The sequence below is a fragment of the Taudactylus pleione genome, unplaced genomic scaffold (assembly GCF_031769625.1).
Source record: "Taudactylus pleione unplaced genomic scaffold, aTauple2 ptg000889l, whole genome shotgun sequence".
Lineage (NCBI taxonomy): Eukaryota > Metazoa > Chordata > Amphibia > Anura > Myobatrachidae > Taudactylus > Taudactylus pleione.
This window is the reverse complement of record NW_028285290.1, coordinates 292,257-310,130: the sequence shown is the minus strand read 5'-3', so window position 1 is coordinate 310,130 and position 17,874 is coordinate 292,257.

Genomic DNA, 17,874 nt, shown 5'->3' with positions numbered 1-17,874 from the left:
CCAAATAGGGGAGCTGTGGTCCACAATTAAGGATCTGAGGAGCTAATTCAGACCCTCTCGCTAGATGCGAATGCTCGCTCGATGTGTATGCAAATCCAGCGCACGCCCAGCAAGGCAGGTCATTGTACGTCAAGACATTCGCACGCCCACTATGTCTTGGCGTGCGATCATTGTGTGTATGCAGACACCCACCAACCATTCATAAGACGCCCACTTGCACACGTCATCTCCTGGAAGTGCTTGAAACCATTGGTCCATCGGATGCGATCGCAGCGATTAAGGTTGACCATACCCTGCCGCAAGCACTGAGATCACTTCAGTGTGTATTTCAACCAGGTGACGTGTACAATGACACTGCCTGTAATTTATGCACGCCTATGTAACGGCGTTGGAACACTCAGGCATGCCTGCGTTCGCACCTCCCCCCCCCCCCCCCCCCCGTTTCTAGTGGCCTCCCCTGTCACCACCCACAAACGGCTTCTCCTGCCACTCACTCAGCTGGGCTGTCTATGCTGGGCGAGAGTATGCTTCCTGATCTCTCGCTGTGGTTTGCGCATACGCAATGTGATCGGTCATCTACGAGCATTCGCATCATAGCGAGAGGGTCTGAATGAGCTCCTGAGTGCTATAATTCCTGACGTGTTGTGGAGGATCAACTTACTAGACTATTTTTTTTTTTTTTAAAAAAGGACAGCCAAAGTGGTAGTGGACGGGTATTTATATGCTTTGCTTTTAGATAAGCAAACAGATGGCAGCACTCACAGGACTCCAATCCATACAATAAAGTTACACTAGGTCATCTTAATGCCAACATTTCGATCTCCTATATTGGAGATCTTCCTCAGGGACCCTAAATAATAAATTAATAAATAAAGGAGATTCAAACGTTGGTAGTAAGATGACCTATTGTTTGCCGATATTGCACCATGAGACTACATCCTCGGGGAGGGCACCAAGGCAATGTACTTTCGTTACACATGTTTTGGTGGAGTGCTGGTCGTTGAAATTATATATAAAAAATATTTTCACAGGTTGATTTTTTTTTGGGGGGGGAGAAAGCCGGGGCCACTTGCCTGTGTTGCCCCCCAGGCTGAAAGTTGCCAGCCAGCCCCTGGCCACTATACTCTATATATGCATCTGTTTCTGACACTTGATGATGGCAGTATATACAGATAGGGCAGGGAGGTGTCAAGCATATGTAGCTTGGGATCTGTCCCCTAGACATAGACAAGTCATTAGCGTAAAAGTAACTGAACTAGTACTATGATGTTACAACACTATGTAGCCCAAGATACAAAACTTATATTACATAACAGGTCCACTAGGGGGCAGATAATTGCCACTGTATCACTATGGAGCTGTCAGTGTATTACAACAGTATTGGAGAAAGTAAAAGAAGTTGCCTAGTGATACACACTGAACAATGTGTAACTGGACAATATGTCAGCCCGTCTTTTTGACTTTTGAAAGGATCCAGAGAACATCTGAATTATAAGAATAACACCCCCCTAAGGATCGTTGAGGTGAAGTCTTATGTGGAGTAAAAGTCGGTACACATCTGACCGTTAGATCTTCAGATTGATCTTCAGACTGTGCAGAACATATGTTCTGCATACAGACTGTCCGATTCGTCGTGACTGACGTCACAACTGAGTGGGCATTTACATGAGCCCGCCCAGTTGAGCTGTCAATCACCGCCAGCCTGTGCTACAAGTGTACAGGAGGGCAGCTGTCCTCTGCAGATATATTGGACATTGGCTGTGTAGCACAGCCGCCGTGGTATGTCTGTGAACGACGTCGTTCACCGACATATCGCTGGTACACATTTGCTGACGCACACACGATATATATGTGTATTCTAATGAATGGCCGATATGTTGGCCAGTGTGTACCCAGCATTAGTCTTTCAATATCTGTACACACTGCATTTGCTCCACAACATCTGCGCGTCAGGATAAATGAATGTTGTGCAGCACTCCTGATGTTGGGAACTGATCTGTCAAGTTTACGAAAGACAGTCAGCTCTGTATACTGTGTACACACTGCGCAATAATCAGTCAAATTAACCAATTCTTGGCTGATCTGTCCAATTATTGCAGTGTGTAGCTAGCTTAATAGCACACTGTGCCAGACCTGGGTCTCATGGCACTCCTCCTCACACTTACAATCAAATACTTGATCCGCCACAGCCTTTCTGTATTGGCCCCAGCCTACTGGGCCCATGTAACACCAGCCTTTGTTTTGGCCTTCTACCTGCCCAAACCATGATCAAAGCCCCTTGAGTTGATTGGCCTAAGCTACAATCTGAGCCCTACGTAGACCAAAATATCTTCAGCTTTGTGACAAACAACCTTAGAGCAGAGGTTCCTAAACTCGGTCCTCAGGACCCCACACAGATCAATGTCCAGGTCACCTAGCAGGTGCACAAGTGTATTCATCACTCACTGACACATTTTAAAAGTTCCATTGGTGGAGTTTATTATTTCACTTGTCATTCGGGGTGGCATATACTAAGCATCTCATACGCGATGTGGTACATCCTGCCTCTTATCGGGTACATCCTGGCGTTAATTGCGCTGGTATGTACTTAGCAATGCGATAAAAATCTCAAAGGACAGCTTTTATCAGGAGAGCTGTCCTTTGCAATTTTAATCACATTTCTAAGTGCATACTCGCGTAATTACCTGAAGAGGCGGGATGTACTGATAAACCCAGATTCCCCTCTATCCGAAGCTAACACCTAGAAGTCCCTCTGGCGTCCTGCTGGGGGAGCAAGGAGGGATACGATTGGATCCCTCTCAAGAGGAGTACCGAAAAGAAGCCTATAGGCTTCTAAAGATGGCATTACCCATTGGGACAATGCATTCCAGTGCTTAGTACATTTAAGAAATGTGGTAAAACCCCCCAAAACTGCATTTTTGGGGGTTTTACCACATTTCTTCCATTAGAACAGCCTGCCCTCTGTGTGGAGACCTGGAAAACATGCACTGTTTTGGGTCCTGAGGACTGAGTTTGAGAACCTGTGCTTAGAGGGTATACTGCTCCCTACTCCTAACCTATACAACCCTGCCTTCTGTACTACTTCTACTGGACAATAACTTGGCCTCTGCACCATCCTGGCTTCAGCATCATGCTGACCTCTGCACCATAATTGTCATGTTTTATAGTGAACTGTTTCTGTATGTGATCTGGTCAAAATTCAATCCACTCATTTTAATCTGCGAACTATAGTGCTGAATTCTTCTGTCCTTTTGTGGGCTCTGCACAATGATGTAAGCTGTAGATTGTATTTATGTTCAAATGGAAATCTGTGTACTTGCTATAGTCCTGTATGATCACCTGTATTGTTATTTTATCCTACGTTTTCAGGACCCTTGTGATAAAAGACAACAATAAGAATGCTCAGTTCATGCCCTGGAGATCACTAAAAAATGATTTCCTCTATTTTGCCTTCATGAAAATGTCACTTTAATACGTCACTACAAGTGACTCACAACCGGAACATAGATATCAATGTAGTCAAAGTGGGAAGAGTATCACTCCCCATTCTACTAAAATCATACAGAAACCGTAATAATGGCATGATTTTATGTATTCTGGCTGCTACAATTACAATATATCACATACAGTGCATCTCGAAAGTATTCACAACGCTTCACTTTTTCCACATTTTGTTATGTTACAGCCTTATTCTAAAATGGAATGTACCCTTCCCCAGATTTGTACCTCGAGACAATCCTGTCTCGGAGGTCTACAGAAAATTCCTTGGACTTCATGCTTGGTTTGTGCTCTGACATGCACTGTCAAGTGTGGGACCTTATATAGACAGGTGTATGCCTTTTCAATATCATGTCCAATCAACTGAATTTACCACAGGTGGACTCCAATTAAGCTGTAGGAACATCTCAAAGATAGTCAGTGGAAACAGGATGCACCCAAACTCAATTTTGAGCTTCATGGCAAAGGCCGTGAATACTTATGTACATTTGATTTCTTAGTGTTGTTTTTTTATTAAATTTGCAAAAATCTCAAAAAAACTTTTTACATGTTGTCATTATGGGGTATTGTGTATAGAATTTTGAGGACAAAAATTAATTTATTCCATTTTGGAATAAGGTTGTAACATAACAAAAAAATGTGGAAAAAAGTGAAGCGTTGTGAATACTTTCTGGATGCACTGTATATTTCCAACAAAAGCTTCATTGGAGCTTCAGACCACAGTCGACATTAATCTCAATGGGGAGTTCGGTTTGTCCCCATCATGTACCAAATCCAAAAAGAGTAGTTTATCAGGGCTTGGCCCTGTGGGTTATTACCATCTTCAGATGACACTAACTGCTTTGTGTCTATGGAGGCATTCTCACAGAAGAGGGATATTGCCATCTTCCCTGCAGCCTCCTTCCTCCCCCAAAGTTTATCAGAAAATTAAACCATGCAAAATGTGAGACTGCAGCTTGTTCTCGCAACCACATTCCCTACATTCATTTTTCAAACAAAAGAGGGATAATTATGTTAAAAACATAATAAATGCCTCAATACAGATAAATCTCACAGCACCATTGCACATATTAATACATAGGCCCCTTGCTGTGGTTACTGTTTAACAAAAGCCAAGCCTCATGGGCTAAAGTACAGAAGTCTTGTAATTCCAAGGCTAATGTTTTGAAAGTGTACTTTGTGCAGAGTGCTCAGTTAGTTTACACAACTATTTGAGGACTTATATGAACTTTCTGTTACTGCTCATTTTATTTAAAATAATCCACACTGAGATGGCTGTTATTACTGTTCTGTCCATATGTTGTGCAGGAGGGTAGAAAAGCTACCCATGTGCACACTAAAACATGTATGTGTGCGTGTATATATTTATACATATATATCTATTTATATAAAATAGGAGATAATGGCCCTGATTTAGAGTTGTACACTGTATGCATTGCTGCTGTGTCTTTGGATGCAGCATTGATGCAAAAATATGGCAATGCTGCAGGAGGCGTCTGAAGTCAAAAGACACCATTGCTCACTGCAGATCCGAGTACTGATGCATCGGATCACCATCAGGCAGCCATTGGCTATCTGAGTGAGCTTGGCCTCCCGAGATCCTCATGCAGCGGCTTAGGGGATATTGTGAGCGATCTCTCATACACTGATCAGTAATCTAGAAATTGGTTTAAGTTTTGTAACCACTTTCACCAGAGATAATTTTTTACGCGTACACCAACCTCTATAGACTAGGCTGCAAATTAAATATTCAGAATGAGCAAAAATTATCTCTCAATCTTAATGATGTGGCTTCAGAAATAATATTCCGTAATCCAGTTTCTTTGACCCACCTACAACTAATTGTAATATTAAAACCATTTTGTGAATGACTCACTCCTAACTCCACACAGGACAGCCATAAAATCCCTTTGTGATAATACATCATTCAGGGGGCGCAGTAGTCGTGATGGATTTCACTGATTACGAGTAACATCCAGCATGCCTTACCAGTTTTAACCTGCCCTAATAGGCAAAACTGTGATTGGGTTGGCTGGGATGTGCAGTTCACAGCATCTGGAAAGCCACAGGTAGCCTACCCCAGTCTAAATTACTACTGATGACCCTTTTATAGAAATATTAAGTGTTGTTTACAATCTACGTATGGCTTTTAATTCTGTTCAGTGGAAATGTGTGACTTTACTGGTGTCACCAGAGCCTTTTTATTCTCATAATAATATTTTATACTATTAATTGGACTCTACATCTAGATCCCTAACTTAGGTCAATACCAGATAAGCAATTTTTTGTCTATTATTTAATATACATCGCAGGGCCATCTCTATAATGTGTGCCAGGTGTGCAGTGCACACAGGCCTCTGGATCCAGGGAGGCCCACACCCAGGGCCAGACTGGCCATCTGGCACTTCTGGCAAATGTCAGAAGGGCCGATGGCCACATGGGCCGGTCTGGCCGAGCGCAGGCTTACCTGGCAGCTGCGCCTCCCGGGCGGCGCCATGCTCTGCGGGTGGTTTGTTTAGCCGCACCATTGACATCATGACGCAGCCGTGTATGAGAAGTGGGGTGGGGGGAATCTGGACGGATGCCATGAGCTAGAGTGCAGGGCTGCCCAGCAGCACCGCCTCCTGGATGGCACTGCACTCCGGTTGGGGACATGTGCAGCCACGTCATGACATGATGACGCAGCCCGATAATCTGTTGTGAGAAGCACGGCAGGGGAGGAGTGGCGCATGGCTACCTGGCAGCACTGAGATTTCTTTGGATCTTCTAGCTCTCTCAGTGCGGGCGGCATCAGGCATGTGCAGGTCCCAGACTGGAAGTAGGTAAATTGCTTTGGGGGGGCCGCATTGTGTTTAAATGGTTAATATAGTGGTCAATACTGTGTGGCAATGTTTTTGGGGCATTACTGTCTGTGTGGCATGATGTCTTATGGCGGAGATTACTTTTTGGCATGATGTCTTCTGGGGGGGGGTTTACTTTTTGGAATGATGTCTTCTGGGGGCATCACAGTGTGGCATGATATCTTCTGAGAGGCATTACTGCATTTCATAACGTGACTTAGGGGCATTACTACTGTGTGGCATAATTTGCATTCGGGGTACTATTGTGTGGTCGTGCCCCTTCCCAGCGAGACCACATGTTTTTTTAAGCGTGTGCTTACCCTGCTTTGGGTCTGGGAGGCAGTACTGTATGGTATGAAGTCTTCTCAGGGCAACTGCATTGCATAATGTAAATTAAGGGCATTGCTACTGTGTGGCGTAATTTGCATTTGAGGTACTATTGTGTAGTCCTACCCCTTCCCAGCGAGACCACATGCTTTTTTCAGCAGGCGCTTATCCTGCTTTGGATCTGGGGGGCAGTACTGCGTGGTATTATGTCTTCTGAGGGCATTACTGCATTGCATAATGTGAATTAGGGGCATTGCTACTGTGTAGCATAATTTGCATTTGGGGTACTATTGTGTGGTCGTGCCCCAACCCAGCGAGACCATATTCTTTTTTGTTGGCATGCACCTTTGGTGTGCGCTTACCCTGCTTCGGGTCTGGGAGGCAGTACTTCGTGGTATGATGTCTTCTCAGGGGCATTACTGTGTTGCATAACGTGAATTAGGGGCAGTGCTACTGTGTGGTGTAATTCGCATTTGGGGTACTATTGTGTAGTCATACCCCTTCCCAGCGAGACCACATGCTTTTTTCAGTGCGCGCTTACCCTGCTTTGGGTCCGGGAAGCAGTACTGCGTGGTATGATGTCTTCTCAGGGCATTACTGCGTTGCATAACGTGAATTAGAGGCATTGCTAATGTGTGGTGTTTTTTGTATTTGGGGTACTATTGTGTGGTCGTGCCCCTTCCCAGCGAGACCATACTTATTTTTGTTGGCACGCGCCTTCAGCGTGTGCTTACCCTGCTTCGGGTCTGGGGCGCAGTACTTCATGGTATGATGTCTTCTCAGGGACATTACTGTGTTGCATAACGTGAATTAGGGGCATTGCTACTGTGCGGTGTAATTTGCATTTGGGGTACTATTGTGTGGTTGTGCCCCTTCCCAGCGAGACCACATGCTTTTTTCGGAGTGCTCTCCCTTCTTTAGTTGTGGATGGGGGCATCAATGCTTTTTATGTACACAGGGCACAACAATGTGTAGTAACAGCTCTGATTTATTGTGCACGGATGTGCCCTCTGCGTTCAGTACCCCTGCCCTAAAAAACTCCTACAATCCTATTTAATCCTCTACAACTGCTAAACTAGGGCTTGGTCAATTGGTGCCTTTCCTTTGTGTGTGACCTTGACCATTGTAGTGCCAGCTTTACCCAACAGAACCAACCAAATACCAAATGTCTGACTATGGCACATGTCCCCTACAGTATGAGCTCTGTAGTGTGAGTATTTTAATACAGAGAATGATGTATACTTTTTTGTTGTTCTAAGATTATATTTGTATAGACTAAGAAGAGGGAGGAGTCATAAATAGTAAGGGGAGGAGTCTGTGCCTGGAGCCAGGTGTTCACGCGTGGTGGGCCTGTGTGCTGTAAAGCCAGGGCCTATTTTTAGTCCCAGTCCGGCCCTGCCCACACCCATAGTTAATTATACTTACCTTTCCGCAGATTCTGATGTGCTGCTCCACAGCGCCAGACAGGTGGCGACCATTTTCCCGGAGACCTTTACAGGAAGCCAGAATCAACTGCACTGACAGAGAGGAGGGGGCTCAAATGGAGGCTGCACATAGGCCCTCTCCTCTCTTAAAACGCCCCTGATACATTGTATACCTTTTTGCTAAATAAACTTGTGTTTACATATTACACTACTGGACTACTTATCTATTTTCATATTATTCCAGTTGGATGATAGACTGACATCAACTAAAGTTTCATATTCACAGATAAGCAGTTTTAGTTACTTTGTGGTACAAATTCTTTATATATGGTTATTTCACTTGTACTTTGGCACAAACTATCTAAATACTTCACACAGTTGGCGCCTTGTCTCCCATTTTTAGTCTAATTTATATCAGAGGAGAATGGCTGCCACTTGCTGTAAAATGAGGTCTAAACATTGCAATGTTTTGGGGCCCAGGATGCAATTTTCTGATGAACACATACTCATATTGATGAGCTTTTTTTCTTGTTCCTTCTTTGCACAGAACACAATTGATTATGGCAGAGGTTCCCAAATGCTGTCCTCAAGGCACCCCAACAGTTCAGGTTTTAGAGATATCCATTGGCCATCTGAGTGAGCTTGGCCACCCAAAATCCTCATTCAGCAGAAGGTGGCTTAATCAAATTTATTGAGGTACTAATTAAGTCACCTGTGGTCAAGTATCTTAAAACCTGGACTGTTTGGGTGCCTTGAGGACAACGTTTGGGAACCTCTGCATTATGGTACATTAACAACATCCTTCTTACGTTGTCTCAGTCTCCGCATTAGCCCATACTCTGACCCTCTGTGCTGTCAAATCCACCTTTCCCCCCCCCTCTCCCCCCCCCTCTCCGTTCAGACCTCCCCGTACCCGTGCTTACCCTGGCGAGTGATCCTTCTCCTAGGTCTATCCTTCAAAGTGGGAGCTGTTAGGAACGGGGTCCAGGCTCCCACTGTGTGCGCATTGAGGAGACAGGACAGACCTTCTACAATTATTTAATATATAATTTTTTTCAGCACTGAGAATATCTAAAGAAAGAACAGAGATTCTGCAGCTTTCATTTGGAAATGCACACAAATATAGACGAAGTGTATTAATAAATATAAATACAGGTTTGATTCTCTAATATAATATATATTGTACACTTATATTAAGGCTGCATCTAAAAAAAACGGATTCTCCATAGAGAATTCCGACGGGGGGTGGGCAGGGTATTTAAGGGGCTCCACCTCAAAAGCTATGGGAGGTACAGTTAAAATTTGGTAGGGGCGGGTAGAACTGTCGCACGGTGCTGCATGCCAAATTTCAGGGCAACAACATAAAAAATCTAAAGCTCCAACTGTCACTTTTTTCTGACATTCTCAATTAGGAACCCTTTTCTGCTATTGTCTAAGCCGTTTTTTAAATGGGCGGTGCTGCTGTACTCGGCAGAATGGCTGGCAGGGGCTGGATTCTCTCTGATCCAGGCCCGTCGCCGACACCCGAACAAGCACCGGTCCAGCAGCTGCAAGGTGCTGCCGACGATGACGTCGCAAGTCGTGATTGGCTCACGGTGGCCACATTTGATTTTCAAAGATGGCCGGCGCGTGCCAATCACGACTCGTGACGTCATTGGATGCGGCAGCACCTGAAGAAGAGGACCACAGAAGCCCTGGGGAGGTGGCAGCCACCCCCAGGTGAAGACGCCAGAAGCCTTGGTGGGTGGGCGCATGCCAGACGAAGACGCCGAAGCCCTGGCGGGTTGGCGCACACCAGGCGAAGACGACATAAGTCCTAGTGGGTGGCAGCCATGATAAAGAGCCAATATAGGCTTTCGCCCACTAGGTGAAGACATCGAAGCCCTGGTGGGTTGGCACCCGCCAGGTGAAGACGCCGAAGCCATGGCGGGTTGGCGCCCGCCAGGCGAAGACACCAGAAGTTCTAGTGGGAGGCAGCCACGAAAAAGAGCTAACACAGGCTGCCACCCACTAGGCGAAGACAGCGAAGCCCTGGCGGGTTGGCGCCCGCCAGGCGAAGACGCCAGAAGTTCTAGTGGGAGGCAGCCAAGAAAAAGAGCTAACACAGGCTGCCACCCACTAGGCGAAGACACCGAAGCCCTGGCGGGTTGGCGCCCGCCAGGCGAAGACGCCAGAAGTTCTAGTGGGAGGCAGCCAAGAAAAAGAGCGTGGCCCCACCCCCCAAAAAACAACCAGCATTGGGCTTTGGAATCCCAGTACTGGTTGTGCTAAATACAGGGGACAAACGATGTAGGGGTCCCCCTTATTAAGTACAACCAGCACCAGGCTTTCCAGAATCTGTCCTGGTTGCAAAAATACATGGGACAAATGACGTAGGGGTCCCCGTATTTAGCGCAACCAGCACAGGGCTCTGAGCTGGTCTTGGTTCTGGAAATACAGGGAGAAAAAATGCATAGGGCCTCCTGTATTTCCCAGAACCAGCACCGGACTCCTTCTAGCGGGGGGGTGATGCCACAGCCAGGGGAGCCCTTTCAACGGGCAGTCCAGCCGCAAAATCACCCCTGACAGCTAGTTAGCCCAGGCCGGTGATCCCTGGGGAGTTGGGGACCCCTCCTCAGGGCACCCCTGGCCGGTGGGTGCCAGGTTTATTTAAGTGTGGTGCATATGAAAATATAAATATTGTCTTTTGCTGTGGAACTACAGTTCCCAGCAAGCCTCCCCCACATGTTGGTACTTGGAGAACCACAAGTATCAGCATGCGGGGCATTACGGGCTTGCTGCTACTTTTAGTTCCACAGCAAAAGCAATATTAAAATAAACACACAACACACCGTAGAAAAGTACAATTTTATTAAAACATACATGCGCGCACACACACATATACTCACACTATCTCACATACTCACCTATGTATCCCTGAAGCCAATCTGTCCTCTTCTCCAGAAGGTAATCCAATGGTGTACCTGTAATACAAAATGTCATACTCACCTCCTCTTATGCGTAGATCTGTCCTCCTTGTTCCAAAGTAGTCAAATCCTGGGTCTTGGCAAAAAAAACACGAATTACCCGAGCCCTCGGACATTAGTAGTGTCCTCTAAGGCAGCCTCTAAGGACACTACTACCCGAATGACAGCTCCGCTGCAGGATTTCAGTCCAGAAATCCCGATGCGGAGAGCTCATTGGCTGAGAGAGGCGAGCCTTCCACTTCTCAGCCAATGAGCGGTACTCACCATTGAATGCAATGGTGAGAACCGAACGTGTCCTATTAAAAAATGGCGCATCCTGGAGGAGCGGCACCCATGTAAAAGAGCTTAAGGCTGCTGCTCCCCAGGTGAAGGTCCCGCTAAATAAAATGTTTTAAAAAAACAGTGGACCTGATTCAGACCCGCTTGCGAGCGCTGAGCGCTCGCAAGCGGGTCGATGGTGCCCTAGTGCGCATGCGCACGACAGATGGAGAAATACCACACAATAGGTGTTTGAAGACTGCAGTCAGCTGAATCCTTGACGCGTTTCTCCCCCTTGCCAGGGTTTTTTTCAAAAGGCAGAGAAGCCTTTAAGACATCCCTTCTATGTGCTAACAGGTTCTGTTTTTGGACACGTTTTTCATCTAGTATCAGAATCACTCACTATGCATTACAGGTGATAACGGATGCTGGGAATATAGATAATTGCCTAATTTCCAGCTTCATTTAATCAGATGTCCTATGTACTGTCACAGTGCAATATTGGTATGTCGACTTGGATGCAACAACATATTTAGTCATTTTTTTCTATATTGTACATTGACAGTATTCAGATATATTTGTTTTTTTCTTTTTATGTGTGTATATCTAATTGTATTATTGAACTGCAGTTCATTTATATATTCTTAATATATGTATAAATAAATTTTTATGATATATTTATCCAGACATGTGTTTTATGTATTGACATCGGCGCAGACACCTACTGTGTTGTTGATGCCTTAATGGGCATGTTCCTTGCGCAATACAGATATGGTATGCCATCACACCCTGTGGTTAACTGCAGATTCAGCACTCTCACAGAATGCGATTGCTGTCACTCACAAAATGGTGGAGCTGATAATTCACAGAATTGTGTGCTCATTGGAATACACACATGCAGTCTATGCAACTGAGGTCAAAGCAGAAAATAGAGCTGTGCAGATGAGATAAGTGATGTGGATGGGGGGAGGACACAGAAGCGTGGATAGGTGAGACACAAAGGCGTGTAGAGGAGGGAAGGTTAAGCAGTACAGAGGGGGGGTAGCCAAAGTAATGCAGATGGGTTGAAAACAGTGGTGCGGATGGGGGGAAACAGAGTGGCACGGTTTGGGGGGACAGCAACTTGGATGGGGGTACAGAGTGACATGGACATGGGAAGTCAGAGCAGTGCAGATGGGTAAAGATTGATGCGGATAAGGGAAAACAGACTAGCACAAATAGGAGAACACACAACAGTAGGGATTGAGGAAGACAGATTAGTGTGGATGGGTAGGAAGACAGTAGTGCGGGTGGGGGAAGGAGACAGAGTTGCACAGTTGGGGGGGACAGAGTGGTGCAGATGGGAGGAAGAAAGCGTGCCACAGAGGAAAGGAAGACAGCGGCGTGGCTTACGGGAAGGCAGTGGTGCTGAAGGAAACAGAGTGGCACAGATGTAGGGCGGTGTAGATGGAGAAAGACAGATTGGTGCGGATGAGAGAACACAGACTACCATAGTTCGGAGACCACACAGCAGTAGGGATTGGGGGAAGACAGTTTGGTGTGGATGGGGAGGAAGACAGAGTGGTGTGGGGAGACAGAGTTGCATGGTTGGGGGGGATCAGAGTAGTGCAGATAGAGGAAGAAAGAGTGCCACAGATGAGAGAAAGACAGCAACATGGCTGTGGAGAAGGCACGGATGCCGGGCGGTGCGGCTGGGGAAAAACATTGGTGCGGATGAGTGAACACAGACTATCACAGTTGGGAGACCACACAGCATTAGGGATTGGGGAATATATAACAGCATGGAGGCATATAGGGGAAGAAAGTATACATGCATAGACAGAGTATGATATTTTTAAAAATAAAGGAGCTGAACATGTATTCTAAATGAGATAAATGTATGCAGTGAGAAGGATGTTGGAAGCCAGTGAGATTGTTTTGGTGATCAAATGGGAAGATTGTGTGCACTGAGTGGGATGTGGGAGCCACATAACTGCTCAGACCTCAGTTGCATAGACTGCATGTGTGTATTCCAATGAGCACACAATTCTGTGAACTAGCAGCTCCACCATTTTGTGAGTGACAGCAATCTCATTCTGTGAGAGTGCTGAATCTGCAGTTAACCACAGGGTGTGATGGCATACCATATCTGTATTGAGCAAGGAACACGTCCATTAAGGCGCCAGACTTAATGATCGTAATTTCTTTGCTTTTTGAAGTTTGAGTGGCAGAAAATCAATAGGGTTTGAGAATTTTCAAATAAGCAGCCTTAATGGGACATGTGAAACTGTAAGGTTTTTTGTCCATGGAATATATATATATTACAGTATTCCTACTTAGAGCACTTTAAAGCAAGCTTTAAGCCTCGTATTGAAGAGAAAAGTGGAACACAGTACTTTAGAGGATGCACTGTCCGATGACTTGAGGCAAGCTATAATTGAAAAGGCAAACCTGTTCTCCAAGTTTGACTTCATCATGAGACTTTAAACTTGCTCCAGAATACTCTCAGTAGGGATATTTTAACAGCCCTGTATATACTCACACTTTGGAGGCAGCACTCATGCTTTAAATAATTATACAAGTGCAGAGCCTGATTCAGATGAAGGCTACAAAGATGTTTGTGCAGTTGGTCTATATTTTTTGTACTGCATGTGTTTGAGTGTGCTGCACGTTTCACAATTGTTTACCGATCGTAATTGTAATGAGTATTTGGACACAGAGTGGTGGACATTGTACGCAGTTTCTCTGGTCCAAGCAGCTTAGGGCCTGATTCAGACCCACTTGCGAGCGGCTGTCCGCTCGCAAGTGGGTCGATGGTGTGCACTGCGCATGCGCACGACGGAGGGAGCTCCGTCGTGCGCATGCGCGAGACGCGACGAGCGAAGGACTTTCCTTCGCTCGTTGTGTCTGATCAAAGGGGGCGTGCTGTCGATGTTGATTGACAGCAAGCCCCCTTTGGTGGGCGTGCCTGCCAGACGGAGGCGTTCCCAAGGGAACGCCTACCGTCAGAAGCCGGCCCCACTGACATCACTAGTGATGTCAGTGGGAGTGATTTTGGCTCTGATAGAGCCAAAATCACTCCTGGCCTTGCGGTTGAGAAACTCAACCGCAGGCTTCTTCTCGCACTAGCGATGGTCGCGATGGTCAAGACCATCGCGACCATCATCCTGCACGCTCGTATAGGCTGTGGGTGGTGACCCACAGCTATACGAGCGTCCGGGAGGACGCTCCATATTTATGGAGGTGGGCCCTGATTCAGAGCGAGCGCTCTGGTCAGAGCATCCGGCTCTGAATCAGGGCCTTAGTTATGACCAACATTCTGAGCACCAATCGGGTTGTGTTGTTCAGAAGTTGGATAGTGCATCTTTGTACGCAAGCAGCAGATTAGAGATGCAGTGGCATTAACAAATTCTCAGTACCTCTGGGTACAGGAATCGCAGCCAGGATGGGATAAACAGCCACCTCTGACTCACAGTCCTTTGTATTTAAAGTGTACTGAAATGTTGATTTACAGTCTCTGGCCATAACGAAAGTTTCCCAAGGTATACTATAGTTGGTGTGGCATGTGTTTGTAATAATGGGGATCTCAGTTTAGTTTAACCAGAATGTGGGAAGTCTGCGCATTAGATCCCTTCTTTCATTTGTGGGTGTTTTTGAATTAATGAAAGCCAGGATGACCACTTACCCCATTCTTGGACTTTAGTTTTCTGTAATGTAGGTGGGTTATTGGCTGAAGATCACAAAGATTGCCAAACAATAACTTCTGAGGGCACATAGGGGACTTCCCTCTTCCAATCAAGGGTGAACCCATGTTTTTAGGTGCCTGGATGAGGGGGGAGGATGGATAATCAGTCACCACCCTACAGATTTATTTCACCCCTCATGACATTATCTGGGCCTGACATAAAGACACCAGTGACCTGTGGCCTTCTCAGTTCTTCATCTGTACCTTTTACTAATAGAGGCAAGGTATGGTTTTATCTTATTGCTGTTCCCCTTGTCCTCCGTATTGATGTTTATGTGGATGTAGAGCCCCACTTGTCATCCACACTCAAGGAGTTAAACACAGCATGAGAAGTTCAGAACTCCATAACGATATCCAGATATTGCTGTAGAACATATATTGGAATCTTAAATATTCAGTCATAAATCACTTGTCTTTAAGGGGAAGAATGTATTCCCGAATTCCATTGCAGGACTGTTGCAATATTTCTGGATATAAATATATGTGGTTGGCCTCCCAGAGTGCGTAAAAGCAAAGTATCTTTACTAAGCAGATACAGTGTTCCTATTAGCACTCAGGATTGTGTTCCCTGCTCAATAATAAAACAAAGCTCTCCATAAGGGGGATCTTCTTGAATTACACTTATATATTTAGAGAATATCAGTTATGCCATAAAAAGGCTGTTTAAATGTATTAATAAATACCCTGAATCAATCAATATCTAATGTATAAAATACACCAACATTGATGCATAGAAAAATACACTGGTATGGGATCATAAAAAGATGTTGTATGGTATCTGCAATCAAATACCACAGCTAATAATCAGACAGTTCAACAAAATAACAAATTCGTATCGCCTGATGTTGCAATATACAGTATGTAGTACTGAAACAATTTAGAAACAAGGTTGCTGGTTTCTTCATATGGGTTTAGCTGGGGATTTTATAGGCACTGCAATTTGTAAAACCTTCTGTGTATATTTATAATCCAAGGCACAGAAACAGACAAATCACAAGTGCACAACTCCAAATGACTGATTATATATAATATGCAATACAATTTTGCAATCAATAGAGGTTTTTAGCATAATTATGGCCAAGGTTATGGGCCTATCCACCATATCCAGGTAACCTTTGTAGAGTAGGTCCCTAACATACTAGGGTTCAAATCCAGAGTACAGGACACCCCTAAATTGACGCAGCCGAGCCACCCCAGGGCATCGCTATAATGAGAAAAGTGAAATGTGAAGTAAGAAAGATAAGAGCAGCTATGGCTGCATAGAAAGGTGAAAATACAAATATAATAAAAACAAACAGTAAAGTGTTAAAATTGTGCAAAAAAGAAATATTATGATTATGCCTGTAGCCACATCCGGTTAAAGATTTTAGTGGCAGGTGACACCTGAATATAAGGGTGAGTGGTACACAGCGCCTAATTGTGTCAAGCCGAAGTATTCATATTTTTTTCAGTCAAAGTACTCCACAGTAAAGTAGTGGTCAATTGTGCTGACCCAGCACTCACCAATATGAGAACATTTTCAGCGTGGTGAGGTCTGCCTTGTCTCACCGCATCCCCAACTTGTTTGCAGCTATGTACAAAGGATCTGGTCACTCAACGTGGCGGGGTCCACTATTGGTGAGCCACTGCAATGTCCCGAGTCCAGTCAGTCACACAGGAATATGACACTCGGTGGAAACAGAGGCTATTTCCCACAGCAATGACCAGACCCCTCTGAGAAAATCCCTGTTGGGAAGAAACGAGTTAGAGAACCTTATTTCTGATCACCAATAGCTATAGCTAGCCGAGGACACGAGGCTGAAGTTAGCTTCTTATTTACTTCTTATTCACTACTTATTAATTTTCCAGCTTCTAATTCAGAACATGTTATATTAAAACATTTAAATCAAATAGAATCATTAAGCTTACATTGTATAAACAAAATATGGTATCTATTACACATATTTCAATTGTATTTTTCTTGACCCACAAAGCTTTTGGGCATGAAATAGGGTGGTAAAGTGGGCAAAGGGACCAGATTTTCAATATTTGAATAAGTAGCTGTAGTTGTGCAATGGTTAAATAGCATTGGGAAACAAATTTGACACTTGGAATCCACAGAGGGGAGTCACTTACCACATGCAATTGGCCTTGCCCAACAAGCTTTTAGGCATAAAATAGGGTGGTAAAGTGGGAACAATCATCAATTTATATATTTGAATAAGTAGCTGTAGTTGTGCAATGGTTAAATAGCCTTTGGCAACAAATTTGACACTTGGAATCCATAGAGGGGTTTCCAAAACATATGACCCATATGCAATTGGCCTTGCCCAACAAGGTTTTGGGCATGAAATAGGGTGGCAAAGTAGGCATAGGGACCATATTTTCAATATTTGAATAAGTAGCTGTAGTTGTGCAAGGGGTAAATAGCCTTGGTTAACAAATTTGACACTTGGAATCCACTAAAGGGGGGTCACTTACATATAAGCCACATGCAATTGGCCTTGCCCAACAAAGCTTTTGGGCATGAAATAGGGTGGTAAAGTGGGCACAATCACCAAATTATATATTTGAATAAGTAGCTGTAGTTGTGCAATGGTTAAATAGCCTTGGGCAACAAATGTGACACTTGGAATCCATAGAAGGGGTACCCATACATATGACCCATATGCAATTGGCCTTGCCCAACAAAGTTTTGGGCATGAAATAGGTTGGTAAAGTGGGCACAGGGAACAGATTTTCTTTATTTGAATAAGTAGATGTAGTTGTGCAAGGGTTAAATAGCCTTGAGCAACAAATTTGACTCTTGGAATCCACTGGGTCACTTACATATAACCCACATGCAATTGGCCTTGCCG